This window comes from Symphalangus syndactylus, chromosome 15, assembly GCF_028878055.3.
Source record: "Symphalangus syndactylus isolate Jambi chromosome 15, NHGRI_mSymSyn1-v2.1_pri, whole genome shotgun sequence".
Classification (NCBI taxonomy): domain Eukaryota; kingdom Metazoa; phylum Chordata; class Mammalia; order Primates; family Hylobatidae; genus Symphalangus; species Symphalangus syndactylus.
The window spans coordinates 42610310-42629327 of record NC_072437.2 but is presented as its reverse complement, the minus strand read 5'-3'; the positions used below and the strand labels follow the sequence as shown (position 1 = coordinate 42629327).

General features: G+C 38.0%; 1 long non-coding RNA gene across 1 annotated transcript in view; it reads right to left on the bottom strand.

The window, feature by feature from the left end:
• The window catches only part of LOC134732544 (uncharacterized), a 63930-nt gene that overhangs the window by 30056 nt on the left and 14856 nt on the right, over positions 1–19018 (bottom strand). The window contains exon 2 of the long non-coding RNA XR_010115859.1: positions 12123–12235. This is a non-coding gene — a long non-coding RNA (uncharacterized lncRNA). The remainder of the gene's footprint in view (positions 1–12122; positions 12236–19018) is intronic.

Here is a 19018-nt window from a genome sequence, read left to right as displayed (position 1 = left end):
CAGCTAATTTTTGTATTTTTAGTAGATATGAGGTTTTGCCATGTTGACCAGGTTGGTCTCGAACTCCTGGGTTCAAGCGATCTGCCCAGCTTAGCCTCCCAAAGTGCTAGGATTACAGGTGTGAGCCACCGCGCCTGGCTGAGTCTAATAAATTTAAATTTACACTTAAATAGTCACATATGGCTATCACATTGGAAACTATCACATTGGAAAACATAGGCTTAGGTGTTCTGGAAAGCAATAGCATGTATCAAGAATCTGAAAATATTAATATTCTTTTAATTCAAACACTATTTCATGGTAAAATAGTAAAAGATTCCGATTCAAGAATGTTTATTTTAACACTTGCATTCTAAACAAAATTGGAAGAGACAGATAAGTTATGATATATTCCATGGCTGTTAAATATTGGTTTAAAATGAAATTTAAATACATAGGTTAATGCCTATGTTGTTAAGTAAATATACATGGATTCAAACTTTCCATAATGTTATCCCAAATTTATATATGTGTATGTGTGTGTGCATATATATATAAAAGATATATTAAAACCAAAAAATTAATAGCTTTATTTTTAAAATAATGACCAGTAAATGATTTTATTCTTTACATTTTTCTTGTAATTTTAAACTTTTATATACAGAATAGGAGTTGCTTTTTAAATGAAAATATCCCCAGTAAACATTATTCTTAAAACAGTTGTAAGTAATATAGAAGACATGAAAGTAAAAATTGAGAAAAGAGCATTGTATTTTAGAACTAGAAGGTAAGTGATAGAAGTTGAGAGTGCACATTTAGGTAGACAGTGTCAGAAGTTGAACAAAAGGGATTGGAAAGTGAGTAGGGAGGAAATATCAAAAGGTTCTGTTTCTTTGGAAGGTACGGCTCTGAAAGGAAGGAGGAAAATACATCATAATCATATCATATCAAACACTTCATGTTTTGAGTATCTACTAGGTATTGTACTTGACTTTTTACATGTAACTGACAAAACAAGTATTGTAATGTCCATTGTAATAAAACTAGTTTTAATATTATAAAACATATAATGAAACCTCCTAGTTTTCTTTATTATAATGGGCATTACATTAGTTACTCAAATTACTCAGAGAAACTGAGTAATTAGTCTTGCAAAAACAAAGCATCTGCCACTAAAATTTGGTGACTTTGTACCATGCTCCACTGTCTCCTACAGGATGAGACAAGTAAGGTCAAGTGAGTGGTGGTTTTTGTTGTTGTTGTTGTTTGTTTGTTTTCCAGCTAGTGCATATCTATCTAAGCAAGGAGCCGCAAATCACCATGGCACGTGTATACCTATGTAACAAACCTGCACATTCTGCACATGTATCCCAGAACTTAAAGTATAAGAATAATAAAGAATCACACAGCACTGTGCTCTCTTATAATACATATTTCATTTCCTCATCAGTAGGGTGGAATAGCTAATATATGAGGATGGACTCCCACCAGCCTGGATTCAAATCCCTCCACTCCACCTTTTACCCTCTGCATGACTGTGGGTAGGTTATTTAGCCCCACCAGCCTCAGTTCCCTCATTTATCTAGTGGAGATAATATTATCTACCTCAAGAGCTGTTATGAAGATTGGCAGGACAATATATGTAAACACACAATGCCTGGCAGAAAAATTACCCTGATGCACCGTGGATGCAGTTATTGATACTGTTTTTGCTGTAATATTGCTGAGGATTTGCCCTGGATGTTTTGGAAGTTATAGAGCGCAAGTCTTGAATCTGTTATCATTTTTAAAATGTGCTATATTTTACTATGCAAACACAAAATTTTTGTCACTGGTTGATTCATTCTCTCAACAAACATCTCTGAATCCCAATGGTGTGCCCAATACAATACTAGGAAATGGAGATGGAAGAATGAATTAACCATTGGCCCTCTGCTAAGAAGCAAGTGGAGAGACATTTATGTATGGTGGTTATTTAAAGTGATGTAGTGGATGCTCTGCTAGAGATAGGTGCTTACTGCTAGGGGAGCTTGGGGAAAGTAACACTCTGCCTGGGGTGGTGCAAAAGGCATCAAAGAGAAGGTGGCTTTTTATATTAATAATACCTAACACTATCTTCCACAGTCCATGAACTGTACTAAGAGTTTCACATATTTTTTGAATTTTTTCTTCATTGTATAATTCTGCCTTCTATCACATGACCCTCTACAGGAAGTTGCAATATAAGCAAATCTCCTCATATGCTATTGAGAAAAAGTGAGGGTATGGGCTTCTCCAAGTGTATTCTTCTATGGGAAGCTACCCCTCATAGGCGCTACCTAAAAAGAATTCTGTAGTCAAATATATTTGAGAAATAAGTAATGCTTTTGCATCTTAGAGTACTGCAGTGTATGGTAACATTTGCAGGTTCTAAGAAGACTTTTTGAGATTTTTTAAACTCAAGACTTTCCCCAAATAGCAACTACAATTAAAAAATAACTATAAATACTTCAAGGAACTAAGGTTTGTGGAACTCTGTGGAGGTGCTGATTTAGGATATATCTCTGCCTTCTAAACAGACATCTGTATAAGTTCCAGAGTACTCTTTTACAAAGGGAGAGGCATGGAGGATGGTGACATCAGGCATATATTTTGGAAGATTTCTAATGAAAATGATACACGCTTGGCATGGTGGGAATGGTAGAAGCTGAGAAGTTAGTGAAGTAGCATAAAGTACAGAACCAGAAAATGGCAAAGCTGTAGAAGATTGTATTGTTTAGAAAAGAGGGGAATATGCTGAAAGTTTAAGTTAAGCCCTTGTGAAATTACAGAAAGATGATCACATTACAAAGTTTTTAGAAAATATATACACAATTATTATTACACTAATACGAAAGAATATACTGTTTATCTTTTTTGCTGGTTATACTCTATCTTAAACTATTTCTAATTAAAATTTCTTATTTATTTCCTCATATCCTCCAATATTTCAACATTTGGTTTTATAATATTATCTGTTGATTAACAGCCTTTTGAAATCACTGAAAAATATTTTAAGATTACAGTATTTCATTGCATGACAGGTTTTCAATGATACTGTGGTCATGATCTGAATTTTCTTATCGAGTATAACAAATCTTTTCTGATGTCTGGTTAATTATTGCAATTTGATGAATACCTGTTTAATGAAGTTGAAGTGATTCTAACTCTTATGTTTTACCTTAATATTGTTATGTAAATGGTTCTAGAAGATGATAAAATGATAAAAAGGCATATTCTGGGGATGCCCCTTTCTCTATTTTGATTCTACCTCTTGCACTTTGGCTTTTTAAGTTTTCTAATTGTCATCAAATCAGCACTTCCAGGAGGTAGTAAATGCTCCATTGGATGACGCACACATCAAAACTTTGGTCACTAGCTTAAACACACTAGCTTAAACACACAGGAAAATACAAAAGGCCAGAATGGGGGAGATGGATTTGACTACATAGCAGCAAAGCATATTCCAGGGCTAAGCACCAGGTGTGGTCTGGGATCCTTCGATGGTGTCAGTGCTGGAACAAGCTTTGCCAGACTCAGGGAGAGGATTCCTAGGCACTAATGAGTAATTTGCCTCCACTGGGAGGAAAGGGGGTTACAGACAGCCAGGGTCAGAAGTGTTCAGGGATCTGCTTTCTTTTTCTGTCCACTGTCAGCCCAGATTTTACAATCCACATCTCCTATTTTCCCATACTACAGTAACAACAACAAAAAAAAACTAAGGTTTACTTTTTAATTAAATGTAGTACCACTTAGGAAGATGTATGCTAATCTGAGGCCAAATCTGCCGCCCTCAGCTTTACAAGATGCTGGCCCCAGCAGAGCCTGTAAAGCTCTCGATAAGAGAGGCGAGGAGCAAGGTGCAGGTCCCTCAGCGATAACCTCCTGACTCCAACATTATAGGTCTTTCTGCTGGAATTGAGTTCTACATCTTACTCGATGGGTTATTGTCACAGATGAGTAATGAACGCACCCTTCCTGAGTCCCGGGGTGCAGGAGGCAGTCAGTCAGGCCACACGGAGGCCGAGCTGCAGGCCCGGGGCGGGCAGATAAAGGGAAGGCAGTTAAAGGCACAGGGACACCGGTGACTGTTCAGAGAGCGGCCACAGGACGGGCCTGTTGGCTGCGTCAGTGAGCGGGTGCATTAATCGCAATGTTCCCTGGGCTAATGGGCAATGCTGAGAAAGCAGCCTGGACCCGCAGAACATGATGAAGAGGGCACCTTTGCCAGCCGAGGGTTTCCAGGGTTGGTTTTTGGAAGGAGAAATAAAATAAATAATAGCTGCCATGAGCAAAAATTGCAGGTGGAAGGCATGATTAGGTAGCAGGTTGAGGTAGTATCCTTTGCAAAATGGGTCTGGATATACTTCGTTTGGATGTTTGATTTCCTTGCAGCTTCCTAAGGAGCTCAGCTCAGGGGTGAAGGGCATCCTCTTTGAGGAACAACACTGCAGGCTCGATATGAGTTCCAGTAAGTGGCTGGTTATAATTTAAAAAATAATATTGGAGGTAACTCCTGAGATATAACAGGTGACTAGCTATAGTTTTAAAATCCTTATTTACAATGCATTATATATTATTCTTAAAATTACAACTTCATTGATTTATCAAATAGATCTTCATTTTTTTAAAAAAAGAGTAACCTAACTAGCATGGCTCCCCTTGACTGTTCCCTCCTGAGTTTTCTGAGACAGATAAAGGAGAAAGAAAAGAGAGAAAGAGAGAACATCCTTCTAGCCAAGAACAGCAAAACTTTAAAAGCAGAAATGAAAATATATGACCCAACTATTTCCCTGGCTTAAAATACTCCACAACTTTCAGGAATAATGATTTAGAGGGAGGTAAACCAATTGACATTTTCTTTTGTATTTTTATAGCAATTGTACTGCCCCAGTTGATCAGATCAGGTGATTTATTTAAATCACTTTTATTCAGAAAGATTTGTATAATCTCCTTCACAGTTTTCAAAATAATAGCTTTAATGGTTGTTTAGAAAAAGTTTTAAGAAATTTTGGGAGAAAAAGGAGGAGAAGGGTGGAAGCAAGTAGTGAGTAGAACAATTAATTCCAGCTGGGCCAAATAGACAGAACACAATTTCCATTCTGTCAAACCAGGAGCATCTCCTAAGAGTGTCAGGCCTCAGTGGCACAGCGTGATGAGCTTCCTGTCTAACCAGTCACTTGGACCATAGTTGGAACAGTATTTGACATTTTTTTTCTTTGCAATGGTGAAATTGTATTAGAAATAGCTAGTGGCCTGAGAGAGCTATGTTTTCATTTTCATTCAGTTTTATTTTTAAAAAATTTACTTGCTTCTGACTGGGCCTGGTGGCTCATGCCTGTAATCCCAGCACTTTGAGAGGCCAAGGTGGTCAGATCATGAGGTCTGGAGATAGAGACCATCCTGGCTAACACAGTGAAACCATGTCTCTACTAAAAATACAAAAAATTAGCCAGGCCTGGTGGCACACACCTGTACTCCCTGCTACGCTGGAGAATGAGGCAGGAGAATTGCTTGAACCCGAGAGGTGGAGGTTACAGTGAGCCGAGATTGCGCCACTGCACTCCAGCCTGGGTGACACAGGGAGACTCCGTCTCAAAAAAAGAAAAAAAAAAATTACTTGCTTCTTTTTCACTTTTAGTAACTGTAGCATAGTAATATTTCCCCTTCCCACACCTAAATTATATGCTTATTAAAGTGGCAGCATATTAGAGACATCAAACTAATTGTCAGCAAACTTAAGAATCTGGTTCTGCTTTGCCAATTGCTAATTGTTTGGGCTTCGGCAAGCGGTTTCATTTGAGGGTAAAGGAGACCTCCTTTTCTAATCTGTAAAATGTAGACTTAGCAAGAGTTTCATCGATTTTTTGCTCCTTCCCCTCATATGCAATTAAAGTACAAAATCTTCCTGTTTCTCTATTTGCCTTTGAACAAGGGGTTCAGAAATCTACATGAAAAGTTATCATGAATTAAAGTATGCTACGTATTCCATTAGTAAGAATTATACTAAATTCATGTGTATAGTGTATGAGATGAAGTACCCTAGTGGCTCAAATACAGGAAAATCTTAGATTTTCAGATAACAACAGAGCATTCCAGCAACTGTAAAATTAATATATCAATTACCATAAATTGTGGTTCATAATTTGCAGGAACTGTAATCATGAATAGGAAGAATAGATACTTGGGAATTATTTATGCATGTAGATTTATAAATTCATATATATATAAATCTACCATACATAATTGTATATATATTTTATATATGTAGATCCAAAATATTTATCTTAGAAATAATGTTCAAATAGAATGTATAAATTTATATATTTTATATATCCTATTTGAACTTTATAAAATAATATATAAATATACAAATATACATATTTATATATATATCCTATTTGAGCACTATTTATAAGAGAAGTATTTTGGACCTATACCCACATTTGGAGAAGGTGTTTGATTTGAACCATAACCATATTTCTCCTGTGATTTCTTCTTGAAGCCTATCTGGGAGATTCTTGCTTATTTCCTGACTGCAGGAGGACCCTCACTTATTATTGTAATATAGTGACCTGAGTCCAAAGAAGACCCACTTCCTTCACAACAGGGGGCATGAGTTAGAATGTATCCTCTGTGAAGAAATACCCAGGCCTTTATGGGGCTGCAGAACTCTCCTAACTCCTGGGTCATCATCTGGATAAATATATTTAGTTTCCACGCATGGTCCCAGAAATAAAGGAGGTGAACCAGAGGGCTCATAGCTGCTCTCATTTCAGAACAGTTGACTGTCCATTATTTAGAGTAAATTAGGGAGTCCTATTTTGAGCCAGGAAAGGGTGGTTGAAGGAGCACATCATGATTTGAATAATCAATTCTGTTAGTTAACCTTCAACCCTCAGCAGTACCCCAATAGGCTTAGATCAAATGAGTATTAATGAATCTTTTTCTGAATGTGCGATCTGAGTGGGTAGGATCATCATAGTATTACCAGTTTTATGCTAAAATTTTACATTTTACGAGTGGCTGAATTGGCTTAAGAAATGTACAAAATGCATAATCTCCAAAAGAAAAAAAAATACCCCCCGAAAAGTAGAAGAATAAGCCTAAAATCCTGGACAGAATCCTCAAAGTCTAATTTATTATAAATAAATAAAGATATTGATCATGGATGAGAACCAAAAAATGTTATTTAGCTTCAAAACACATCAAATAATATGTGTGTGTGTTTGTGTATGTGTGCATTTTTCCACATTAAAATTTGCTCCTATGGTGTTCATTTTGAATCCTGTGGAAGTATCAAGAAGCAAACTTCTTAATATATTAAAGACTGATAAAACAGATATAATGGTAGCAGACTTTATCATGTATTAAAGACAGATAGGATGGTTATAATCATGGAAGGCATGCATGATTGTTTATTTCTTGCTTTGTAAAGATTATATTGGTGAGAAAAAAAATATTCTGGACTGAAAATAATTTCGACGCTCCATTTTCTAAAATGAGATTCTTTTTTAGGGTTTGCTGTGGTCTGTGCCATTACACATTTTGATGCATTTGAAGTGCTGCTAAAAAGAAACCAAGTTCTTTTTAGAATTTAAAACACAAGGATCCATTTCTGCCTAACAGTCTTGTAGTTGTACATTCCCTGAAGTGTCTCCCATCTGCTTTTGGGAGCTCTCATTGCAATATGCAGTGATTGCAGGATAAGCACACCATTTTCCTGTCAATACTTTCCTATTAGCCTCCTGGATCCATATATCATCATCTTGCTGGCCTGCAGTTTGCTTATCTTTGTCTCAGAGGTTGCCTTTGATTTATCTAACACCCAAGCTAATGAGGCATGGAGCCCAGGGTGGCTCCAAGGATAATGCACTCCTGTATAAAAATGCTTAAGGAAGGATCAAGTGCTAATCCATTCTAGACTAAAAGGCCTTAGTCCTTCAACAAATGTTGTATTTCTTAATCGCTAAACTAAGACTATAATAGCTCCCCCTTAAGCTACTACCATCAGTAAAACCACACACAATAACTACATGCAATTTACGAAAAGAACTAAAAACTGGATTTTAATTTGTGCTTCCAAAAAAAGCCAAAAAATAGTTTCTATCTTAGCAACAGTTATCACCATTATTTGACAGCATTCTTAAGCAAGAATAAGTTAGCTTTAATATTTAATTTACAGGAATAGTTGTATATTCCCTCGCTGGGACCTATGTTTTTCTAAAGACAAAAATAACAGAAGCTACAGTGTTACTGTGATATGGATAAATCAAGCCAACCATTTCAATAATGGAGGTAATTACAAAGTGTACGTATCCGAAATGTACTGAGTGGTTAGGGGTTGTTTAATTAACAGAAAAATTTCAATATCATCAGCAAGTGTGTTGGTATCACAAAAGCATTGTTAAGAATGTATTTTAAAATAGTAATGATTTTCATTATTTTAGTTATACACAATTTAGCTATAGAAACACTTTTCACTAATACACAGTGGATTCTACTTCACTGCAACAGCACAGCACAACATGAAGAAGTAAGTGATTTAATTTGGTCAATGTAAATAACCAACATAGAAATATAGGTCCAAAATATTTATCTTAGAAATAATGTTTACATAGGATATGTATATATATCTCATATATATATAAATCTACATATATAAATAATTCCCAAATTTTTTCAGTGTAAAGAACCTTGAATTCACTGTACAGAGATTTTCTTAAACTGTTTTGCTTTTTCTATTAATCATTTGCCATAAAATTAGGATGCAGAAATTTCTTCCCTTTATAAATCTTCTGCCAGTACTAGGATCAAAACCATTTTAGAGAAACAGAAGAGAGAAAAAGGAGGGGAGGAGAAAAGAGAAAGGAAGGGAGAGAAATAAGCAGAGAGGAGGAAAGAAAAAAACTAGTCGGTAACTAAATTGTGGCAAAAGTTCAAAGAGAAGAAAGGCTCACTCAGAAACATTGTGCAACAATAAAATCCTTCACCCACTGGTTCACTCTGTGCCCCTGAGGACCTGACCAAGGTAATAAGTCCCTTTTATTGGTCTCTAACCAATGCTATTGAGAACCAGGGTGGAATTTAATAATGTGACATTATTAGGAATTGTTATTGAAATGTAAATGATCTTCAGTTCATTTATTTAAGTCACATACAGAACCTAGTTTAGAATGAAAATTACTTATTGATTATTAGAGCGATTAACAGAATAAATTTTAGTGCTGGTATTAACATTTTCCTAAAGTCCAAACTGTTGCTGCTTCAACTCAGCAGGATACTTAATTAGTCTGGGACTCAAAGATTATCTTTTTTGAGAGAGTTACCTTTAAAGGATTTTTTTGAAAACAAGAAATTGATTGCCAAAATTACTCTAAAATACCTGAACTTTCAAAATTTTGGCTTTTAGTAGGGAGAGAAACATCCCAGAATAAGATGCAGCTGCATAGACATAATTGCATAAGTAAAGGAATAGAATATTCTAATTTTGCTTTATTAAAAGAAACTTTGAAGTCAATTAAACTGGAATCTGTAATGTCAATTTCCTTTTTTTCCCTCTTTGCTGGTTTGTCAGTCAGCATCATTTGACATTTTAGAGGTTGACTTTTCTTAGTTGTAACTCTTTCTTTCCATTAGTCTTTATTGTAAAGATAAGATCAGTTCTTATATAGCTTTGTCAGAACTTGAACATCTTTTCAATGGCTTTCTAGATGTGCTAATGATGTATACATTTACGTATAAAAAGGTGTATAATAGGCCGGGCGCGGCGGCTCACTCCTGTAATCCCAGCACTTTGGGAGGCCGAGGCAGATGGATCACGAGGTCAGGAGATGGAGACCATCCTGGCTAACACGGTGAAACCCCGTCTCTACTAAAGATACACAAAAAAATTAGCCGTGCGCTGTGGCGGGTGCCTGTAGTCCAAGCTACTCGGGAGGCTGAGGCAAGAGAATGGCCTGAACCCGGGAGGCGGAGCTTGCAGTGAGCCGAGAAGACGCCACTGCTCTCCAGCCTGGGCGAAAGAGCGAGACTCTGTCTCAAAAAAAAAAAAAAAAAAAAAAAAAAAAAAAAAAAAAAAGGTGTATAATAAAGATAATTCGGTGCATAATTCAACACCCAAATCTTTGAGATTTGCTTGAATTATTTTGATGTCACCAGCAAAGCTGCTGTTTTTTTAACCTATATTATTGCAATTAGCCTCATCCCAGTTCACCTATCTACCATTGCGTTGTACTGGAGACTTTTCAAAGGGAATTTCTAATTTACTTAACCTGTTAACTGATATCACTATTATGTAGTCTTAAAAGATATTGTAAGGCCGGGCGCGGTGGCTCACGCTTGTAATCCCAGCACTTTGGGAGGCCGAGGCGGGCGGATCACGAGGTCAGGAGATCGAGACCACGGTGAAACCCCGTCTCTACTAAAAATACAAAAAAAAATTAGCCGGGCGTGGTGGCGGGCGCCTGTAGTCCCAGCTACTCGGAGAGGCTGAGGCGGGAGAATGGCGTGAACCCAGGAGGCGGAGCTTGCAGTGAGCCAAGACTGCGCCACTGCACTCCAGCCTGGACGACAGAGCGAGACTCCGTCTCAAAAAAAAAAAAAAAAAAAAAAAAAAAAAAGATATTGTAAAGTCCGAGTGAGAATTTTGACTAAATTATTGTGTTAGTTTCTTGATGCTTGCCACAGTCAAGTGGCTTTAAAAAATAGAAATTTATTCTGTCACACTTCTGAGGGCTAGACGTCCTCAAGGCGTCAATAGGGCCATGCGCCCTTGGAAGTGTCTAAGAAAGAATTCTTCCCTGCCTCTCCTAACTTCTGATGGCTTCTATAAATCCTTGACATTCTTGAGCTTGTAGATGCATCACTTTAATCTGTTTGTCTTCACATGGCCTTCTCTGTGTGTCTCCTCTTATAAGGACACCGGTCTTTGGATTTACAGCCCAGTATACTGGATTTCACCCAGTATAAGCTCAATTAATGTGAATATATCTACAAAGATCCTGTATCCAAATAAATTTACATTCACAAGTATCAGGAATTAGAACATTATCATATCCGTTTGGGGGATACAGTTTAATCCACTTTAGTCATATAAATAATGATCCTTAACTTTCATCTGCTTCATTTATAATAGCTACTGTGTAGTGAGTGCCTAGCATGTGCCACTTTGAATGCTTTTTTAAACCTATATAAAAAGATACTATAATTCCAATTGCACACAAAGAAACTGAGTTTTAGATACCTTACCGAAGCCCAAAAAGCTTATGAATGGCAAAGCAAGTATTTGAATTGAGCCCTTTTCCAAAGCCCGTACACTTTTTCCTGTGTGATCTTCATGAATTAAAGGGAACATGAAGTGCTTAGATTTGGTTTGTGGTAGACTCACTCTTTAAATAAAGATGAGCTATATATGTAAAACTTCATATATAATAAAAGAAAGCAATGTATAATCAAATCCATGAATGAACACTACTCTGAATACAGACCCTAAATTTGGAGGTATGCTGAAAGACAATGGTATCACTTGAAGGTTCCATCCAATGTCCACTTTTATGGTTTCAATGTTACTGCATATTTTAGAAGAGATATATGTTCAAGGATATTTATAAAGCAGACCAGTGAAATTTGTGAGGTTGAAATAGCTAAACAGATATCATTTTGGAAAGATCTTATAGAGATAATTTTAGATATGGGCACTCTGTATAATAATATGTGTTGTATTTTCAAATTGCTATGGTGTAAAATTTCTAAATCAACATTATGCATGCTGATGCTTCAAGTACTTTATGAAAACAGTTTATTCTATCTCCAAGTGAAAAAGGTAGAATGAACTTTTTTGTTTTAACTTTTATTTTTGTTGTTGATATATTTTGCTAAAACACACCAATCAACCAACTGTTTGATTGGTGTTGACAGAAACCCACAGACAAGTTATGAAAACGGGTGCATGTGCAGATTTGTTACATAGGTAGACTTGTGTCGTGGGATTTTGTTGTACAGATTATTTTATCAACCAGGTATTAAGCCTCGTACTCATTAGTTATTTTTCCTGATCCTCTCCCTCCTTCCACCTCCACCCTCCAACAGGCCCCAGTATGTGTTGTTCCCCTCTATGTGCTCACGTGTTCTCATCTCATCATGTAGCTCCCACTTATAAGGGAGAACATGCGGTATTTGGTTTTCTGTTCTTGTGTTAGTTTGCTAAGAATAATGGCCTCCAGCTTCATCCATGTTCCTGCAAAGGACATAATCTCGTGTAAAATGAGTTTTAAACATTATTTCCTTATTATACAATTATTATAAACAAAATATTATAAGACTGCATTTGGTTATCATAAGTAAAAATGGGCATTTCAAAATTCTATTTCTTGGCCATTTACAATTATTCTTTGCCTGTTTATGTTCTAAGCTCTTTGTGTAAAGTGTATGTTGAAGAGATGGTTTTTTCCCTGCATGTTTTGCATGAATTCATTCTACATTGAGGATATTAGCCATCTGTCTAGACCCGTTGCTTAATATTTTTCTATGCTAACCTATTTTTTTTTAATATTATTATACTTTAGGTTTTAGGGTACATGTGCACAATGTGCAGGTTTGCTACATATGTATCCATGTGCCATGTTGTTTTGCTGCACCCATTAACTCGTCATTTAGCATTAGGTATATCTCCTAATGCTGTCCCTCCCCCCTCCCCCAACCCCACAACAGTCCCCAGAGTGTGATGTTCCCCTTCCTGTGTCCATGAGTTCTCATTGTTCAATTCCCACCTATGAGTGAGAACATGCGGTGTTTGGTTTTTTGCCCTTGTGATAGTTTACTGAGAATGATGTTTTCCAGTTTCATCCATGTCCCTACAAAGGACACGAACTCATCATTTTTTATGGCTGCATAGTATTCCATGGTGTATATGTGCCACATTTTCTTAATCCAGTCTATCGTTGTTGGACATTTGGGGTGGTTCCAACTCTTTGCTATTGTGAATAGTGCCGCAATAAACATACGTGTGCATGTGTCTTTATAGCAGCATGATTTATAGTCCTTTGGGTATATACCCAGTAATGGGATGGCTGGGTCAAATGGTATTTCTAGTTCTAGATCCCTGAGGAATCGCCACACTGACTTCCACAATGGTTGAACTAGTTTACAGTCCCACCAATAGTGTAAAAGTGTTCCTATTTCTCCACATCCTCTCTAGCACCTGTTGTTTCCTGACTTTTTAATGATCATCATTCTAACCGGTGTGAGATGATATCTAATTATGGTTTTGATTTGCATTTCTCTGATGGCCAGTGATGATGAGCATTTTTTCATGTGTTTTTTGGCTGCATAAATGTCTTCTTTTGAGAAGTATCTGTTCATGTCCTTCGCCCACTTTTTGATGGGGTTGTTTGTTTTTTCTTGTAAATTTGTTTGAGTTCATTGTAGATTCTGGATATTAGCCCTTTGTCAGATGAGTAGGTTGCAAAAATTTTCTCCCATTCTGTAGGTTGCCTGTTCACTCTGCTGGTAGGTTCTTTTCCTGTGCAGAAGCTCTTTAGTTTAATGAGATCCCATTTGTCAATTTTGGCTTTTGTTGCCATTGCTTTTGGTGTTTTAGACATGAAGTCCTTGCCCACGCCTATGTCCTGAATGGTATTGCCAAGGTTTTCTTGTAGGATTTTAATTGTTTTAGGTCTAACATTTAAGTCTTGAATCCATCTTGAATTAATTTTTGTATAAGGTGTAAGGAAGGGATCCAGTTTCAGCTTTCTACATATGGCTAGCCAGTTTTCCCAGCTCCATTTATTAAATAGGGAATCCTTTCCCCATTTCTTGTTTTTGTCAGGTTTGTCAAAGATCAGATAGTTGTAGATATGTGGCAGTATTTCTGAGGGCTCTGTTCTGTTCCATTGATCTATGTCTCTGTGGTGGTACCAGTACCATGCTGTTTTGGTTACTGTAGCCTTGTAGTATAGTTTGAAATCAGGTAGCGTGATGCCTCCAGCTTTGTTCTTTTGGCTTAGGATTGACTTGGTGATGCGGGCTCTTTTTTGGTTCCATATGAACTTTAGTTTTTTCCAATTCTGTGAAGAAAGTCATTGGTAGCTTGATGGGGATGGCATTGAGTCTATAAATTAGCTTGGGCAGTATGGCCATTTTCACAATATTGATTCTTCCAACCCATGAGCATGGAATGTTCTTCCATTTGTTTGTATCCTCTTTTATTTCATTGAGCAGTGGTTTGTAGTTCTCCTTGAAGAGGTCCTTCACATCCCTTGTAAGTTGGATTCCTAGGTATTTTATTCTCTTTGAAGCAAATGTGAATGAGAGTTCACTCATGATTTGGCTCTCTGTTTGTCTGTGATTGGTGTACAAGAATGCTTGTGATTTTTGTACATTGGTTTTATATCCTGAGACTTTGCTGAAGTTGCTTTATCAGCTTAAGGAGATTTTGGGCTGACACAATGGGGTTTTCTAGATATACAATCATGTCATCTGCAAACAGGGACAATTTGACTTCCTCTTTTCCTAATTGAATACCCTTTATTTCCTTCTCCTGCCTGATTGCTCTGGCCAGAACTTCCAGCACTATGTTGAATAGGAGTGGTGAGAGAGAGCATCCCTGTCTTGTGCCAGTTTTCAAAGGGAATGCTTCCAGTTTTTGCCCATTCAGTATGATACTGGCTGTGGGCTTGTCATAGATAGCTCTTATTATTTTGAGATATATCTCATCAATACCTAATTTATTGAGAGTTTTTAGCATGAAGGTTGTTGAATTTTGTCAAAGGCCTTTTCTGCATCTATTGAGATCATCATGTGGTTTTTGTCTTTGGTTCTGTTTATATGCTGGATTACATTTATTGATTTGCATATGTTGAACCAGCCTTGCATCCCAGGTATGAAGCCCACTTGATCATGGTGTATAAGCTTTTTGATGTGCTGCTGGATTTGGTTTGCCAGTATTTTATTGAGGATTTTTGTGTCAATGTTCATCAGGGATATTGGTCTGAAATTCTCTTTTTTGGTTATGTCTCTGCCAGGCTTTGGTATCAGGACGATGCTGGCTTCATAAAATGTGTTAGGGAGGATTCCCTCTTTTTCTATTGATTGGAATAGTTTCAGAAGGAATGGTACCAGTTCCTCTTTGTACCTCTGGTAGAATTCGACTGTGAATCCATCAGGTCCTGGACTCTTTTTGGTTGATAAGCTATTGATTATTGCCACAATTTCAGAGCCTGTTATTGGTCTATTCAGAGATTCAACTTCTTCCTGGTTTAGTCTTGGGAGGGTGTATTTGTCGAGGAATTTATCCATTTCTTCTAGATTTTCTAGTTTATTTTCATAGAGGTGTTTGTAGTATTCTCTGATGGTAGATTGTATTTCTGTGGGATCAGTGGTGATATCTGCTTTTTCATTTTTTATTGCATCTATTTGATTCTTCTCTCTTTTCTTCTTTATTAGTCTTGGTAGCGGTCTATCAATTTTGTTGATCTTTTCAAAAAACCAGCTCCTGGATTCATTAATTTTTTGAAGGGTTTTTTGTGTCTCTATTTCCTTCAGTTCTGCTCTGATTTTAGTTATTTCTAGCCTTCTGCTAGTTTTTGAATGTGTTTGCTCTTGCTTTTCTAGTTCTTTTAATTGTGATGTTAGGGTGTCAATTTTGGATCCTTCCTGCTTTCTCCTGTGGACATTCAGTGCTGTAAATTTCCCTCTACACACTGCTTTGAATGTGTCCCAGAGATTCTGGTATGTTGTGTCTTTGTTCTTGTTGGTTTCAAAGAACATCTTTATATCTGCCTTCATTTCATTATGTACCCAATAGTCATTCAGGAGCAGGTTGTTCAGTTTCCATGTAGTTGAGCTGTTTTGAGTGAGTTTCTTAACCTGAGTTCTAGTTTGATTACACTGTGGTCTGAGAGACAGTGTGTTATAATTTCTGTTCTTTTACATTTGCTGAGGAGAGCTTTACTTCCAACTATGTGGTCGGTTTTAGAATAGGTGTGGTGTTTTGCTGAAAAAAAATGTATATTCTGTTGATTTGGGATGGAGAGTTCTGTAGATGTCTGTTAGGTCCACTTTGTGCAGAGCTGAGTTCAATTCCTGGATATCGTTGTTAACTTTCTGTCTCATTGATCTGTCTAATGTTGACAGTGGGGTGTTAAAATCTCCCATTATTATTTTGTGGGAGTTTAAGTCCCTTTGTAGGTCACTCAGGACTTGCTTTATGAATCTGGGTGCTCCTGTGTTGGGTGCATATATATTTAGGATAGTTAGCTCTTCTTGTTGAATTGATCCCTTTACCATTCTGTAATGGCCTTCTTTGTCTCTTTTGATCTTTGTTGGTTTAAAGTCTGTTTTATCAGAGACTAGGATTGCAACCCCTGCCTTTTTTTGTTTTCCATTTGCTTGATAGATCTTCCTCCATCCCTTTATTTTGAGTCTATGTGTGTCTTTGCTAGTCTATGTCTTTTAATTGGAGCATTTAGCCCATTTACATTTAAAGTTAATATTGTTATGTGTGAATCTGATCCTGTCATTATGATGTTAGTTGGTTATTTTGCTCATTAGTTGATGCAGTTTCTTCCTAGCCTCGATGGTCTTTACAATTTGGCATGTTTTTGCAGTGGCTGGTACTGGTTGTTCCTTTCCATGTTTAGTGCTTCCTTCAGGAGCTCTTTTAGGGCAGGCCTGGTGGTGACAAAATCACTCAGCATTTGCTTGTCTGTAAAGTATTTTATTTCTCCTCCACTTATGAAGCTTAGTTTGGCTGGATATGAAATTCTGGGTTGAAAATTCTTTTCTTTAAGAATGTTGAATATCGGCCCCCACTCTCTTCTGGCTTGTAGAGTTTCTGCCAAGAGATCAGCTGTTAGTCTGGTGGGCTTCCCTTTGTGGGTAACCCGACCTTTCTCTCTGGCTGCCCTTAACATTTTTTCCTTCATTTCAGCTTTGGTGAATCTGACAATTATGTGTCTTGGAGTTGCTCTTCTCGAGGATTATCTTTGTGGTGTTCTCTGTATTTCCTGAATCTGAATGTTTGCCTGCCTTGCTAGATTGGGGAAGTTCTCCTGGATAATATCTTGCAGAGTGTTTTCCAACTTGGTTCCATTCTCCCCGTCATTTTCAGGGACACCAATCAGACGTAGGTTTGGTCTTTTCACATAGTCCCAAGTTTCTTGGAGGCTTTGTTCATTTCCTTTTATTCTTTTTTCTCTAAACTTCCCTTCTCGCTTCATTTCATTCATTTCATCTTCCATCAGCGATACCCTTTCTTCCAGTTGATCGCATTGGCTACCGAGGCTTCTGCAATCTTCGCGTAGTTCTTGATACTTGGCTTTCAGCCCCATGAGCTCCTTTAAGCCCTTCTCTCCATTGGTTATTCTAGTTATCCATTCGTCTAATTTTTTTTCAAAGTTTTTAACTTCTTTGCTATTGTTTTGATTTCCTCCTGTAGGTCGGAATAGTTTGATCGTCTGAAGCCTTCTTCTCTCAAGTTGTCAAAGTCATCCTCTGTCCAGCTTTGTTCCATTGCTGGTGAGGAACTGCATTCCTTTGGAGGAGGAGAGGTGCTCTGCTTTTTAGAGTTTCCAGTTTTTCTGCTCTGTTTTTTCCCCATCTTTGTGGTTTTATCTACTTTTGGTCTTTGATGATGGTGATGTACAGATGGGTTTTTGGTGTGGATGTCCTTTCTGTTTGTTGGTTTTCCTTCTACCAGACAGGACCCTCAGCTGCAGGTCTGTTGGAGTTTACTAGAGGTCTACTCCAAACCCTGTTTGGCTGGGTGTCAGCAGCGGTGGCTGCAGAACAGTGGATTTTCGTGAGACCACAAATTCAGCTGTCTGATAGTTCCTCTGGAAGTTTTGTCTCAGAGGAGTACCCGGCCGAGTGAGGTGTCAGTCTGTCCCTACTGGGGGGTGCTTCCCAGTTAGGCTGCTCGGGGGTGAGGGACCCACTTTAGGAGGCAGTCTGTCCGTTCTCAGATCTCCAGCTGCGTGCTGGGAGAACCACTACTCTCTTCAAAGCTGTCAGTCAGACAGGGACATTTAAGTCTGTGGAGGTTCCTGCTGACTTTTTGTTTGTCTGTGCCCTGCTCCCAAAGTTGGAGCCTACAGAGGCAGGCAGGCCTCCTTGAGCTGTGGTGGGCTCCACCCAGTTCGAGCTTCCTGGCTGCTTTGTTTACCTAAGCAAGCCCTAGGCAATGGCGGGCGCCTCCTCCCCCAGCCTCGCTGCCACCTTGTAGTTTGATCTCAGACTGCTGTGCTAGCAATCAGCGAGATTCCGTGGGCATAGGACCCTCAGAGCCAGGTGCGGGACACAATCTCCTAGTGTGCCGTTTTCTAGGCCCATTGGAAAAGCGCAGTATTAGGGTGGGACTGACCCGATTTTCCAGGTGCCGTCTGTTACCCCTTTCTTTGACTAGGAAAGGGAACTCCCTGACCCCTTGTGCTTCCCGAGTGAGGCAATGCCTAGCCCTGCCTTGGCTTGCGCACAGCTTTTTTCACCGACTGTCCTGCACCCACTGTTTGGCACTCCCTAGTGAGATGAAACGGGTACCTCTAACAGAAATGCAGAAATCACCAGTCTTCTGTGTCGCTCAGGCTGGGAGCTGTAGACCAGAGCTGCTCCTATTCGGCCATCTTGGCTCCACCCCCCACTATCCTATTTCTCTTTAACTTTGTTTATGGTGCTTTTATCTTAACTCTCCCTCCCCGTTTTAATTCTTATATAATCAAAGTTATTGTTTTGTTCCTTTATGGTTCTCTTTTTAAGGTCTTATTTAAAAAGTCATTCCATACCTCAAGATTATATAAGTATTTTTCTAGTATTTTTATGGTTTTAACCATTGTCATGATCTTCTTCATAATTATTATTTTACATTTCAATATTTGATCCATGTGCTGAATGACTTCATTCTCATTAAGTACCAGGAAGAAACACTGTTCTCCTTAAGTAAAGTAGCAACTATGATCTGCCAGACTAGAGAAAGATGCTCCTTGCCAAGAAAGCTGCTGCAGAGTCTCAGTGAATCTCAGATTCT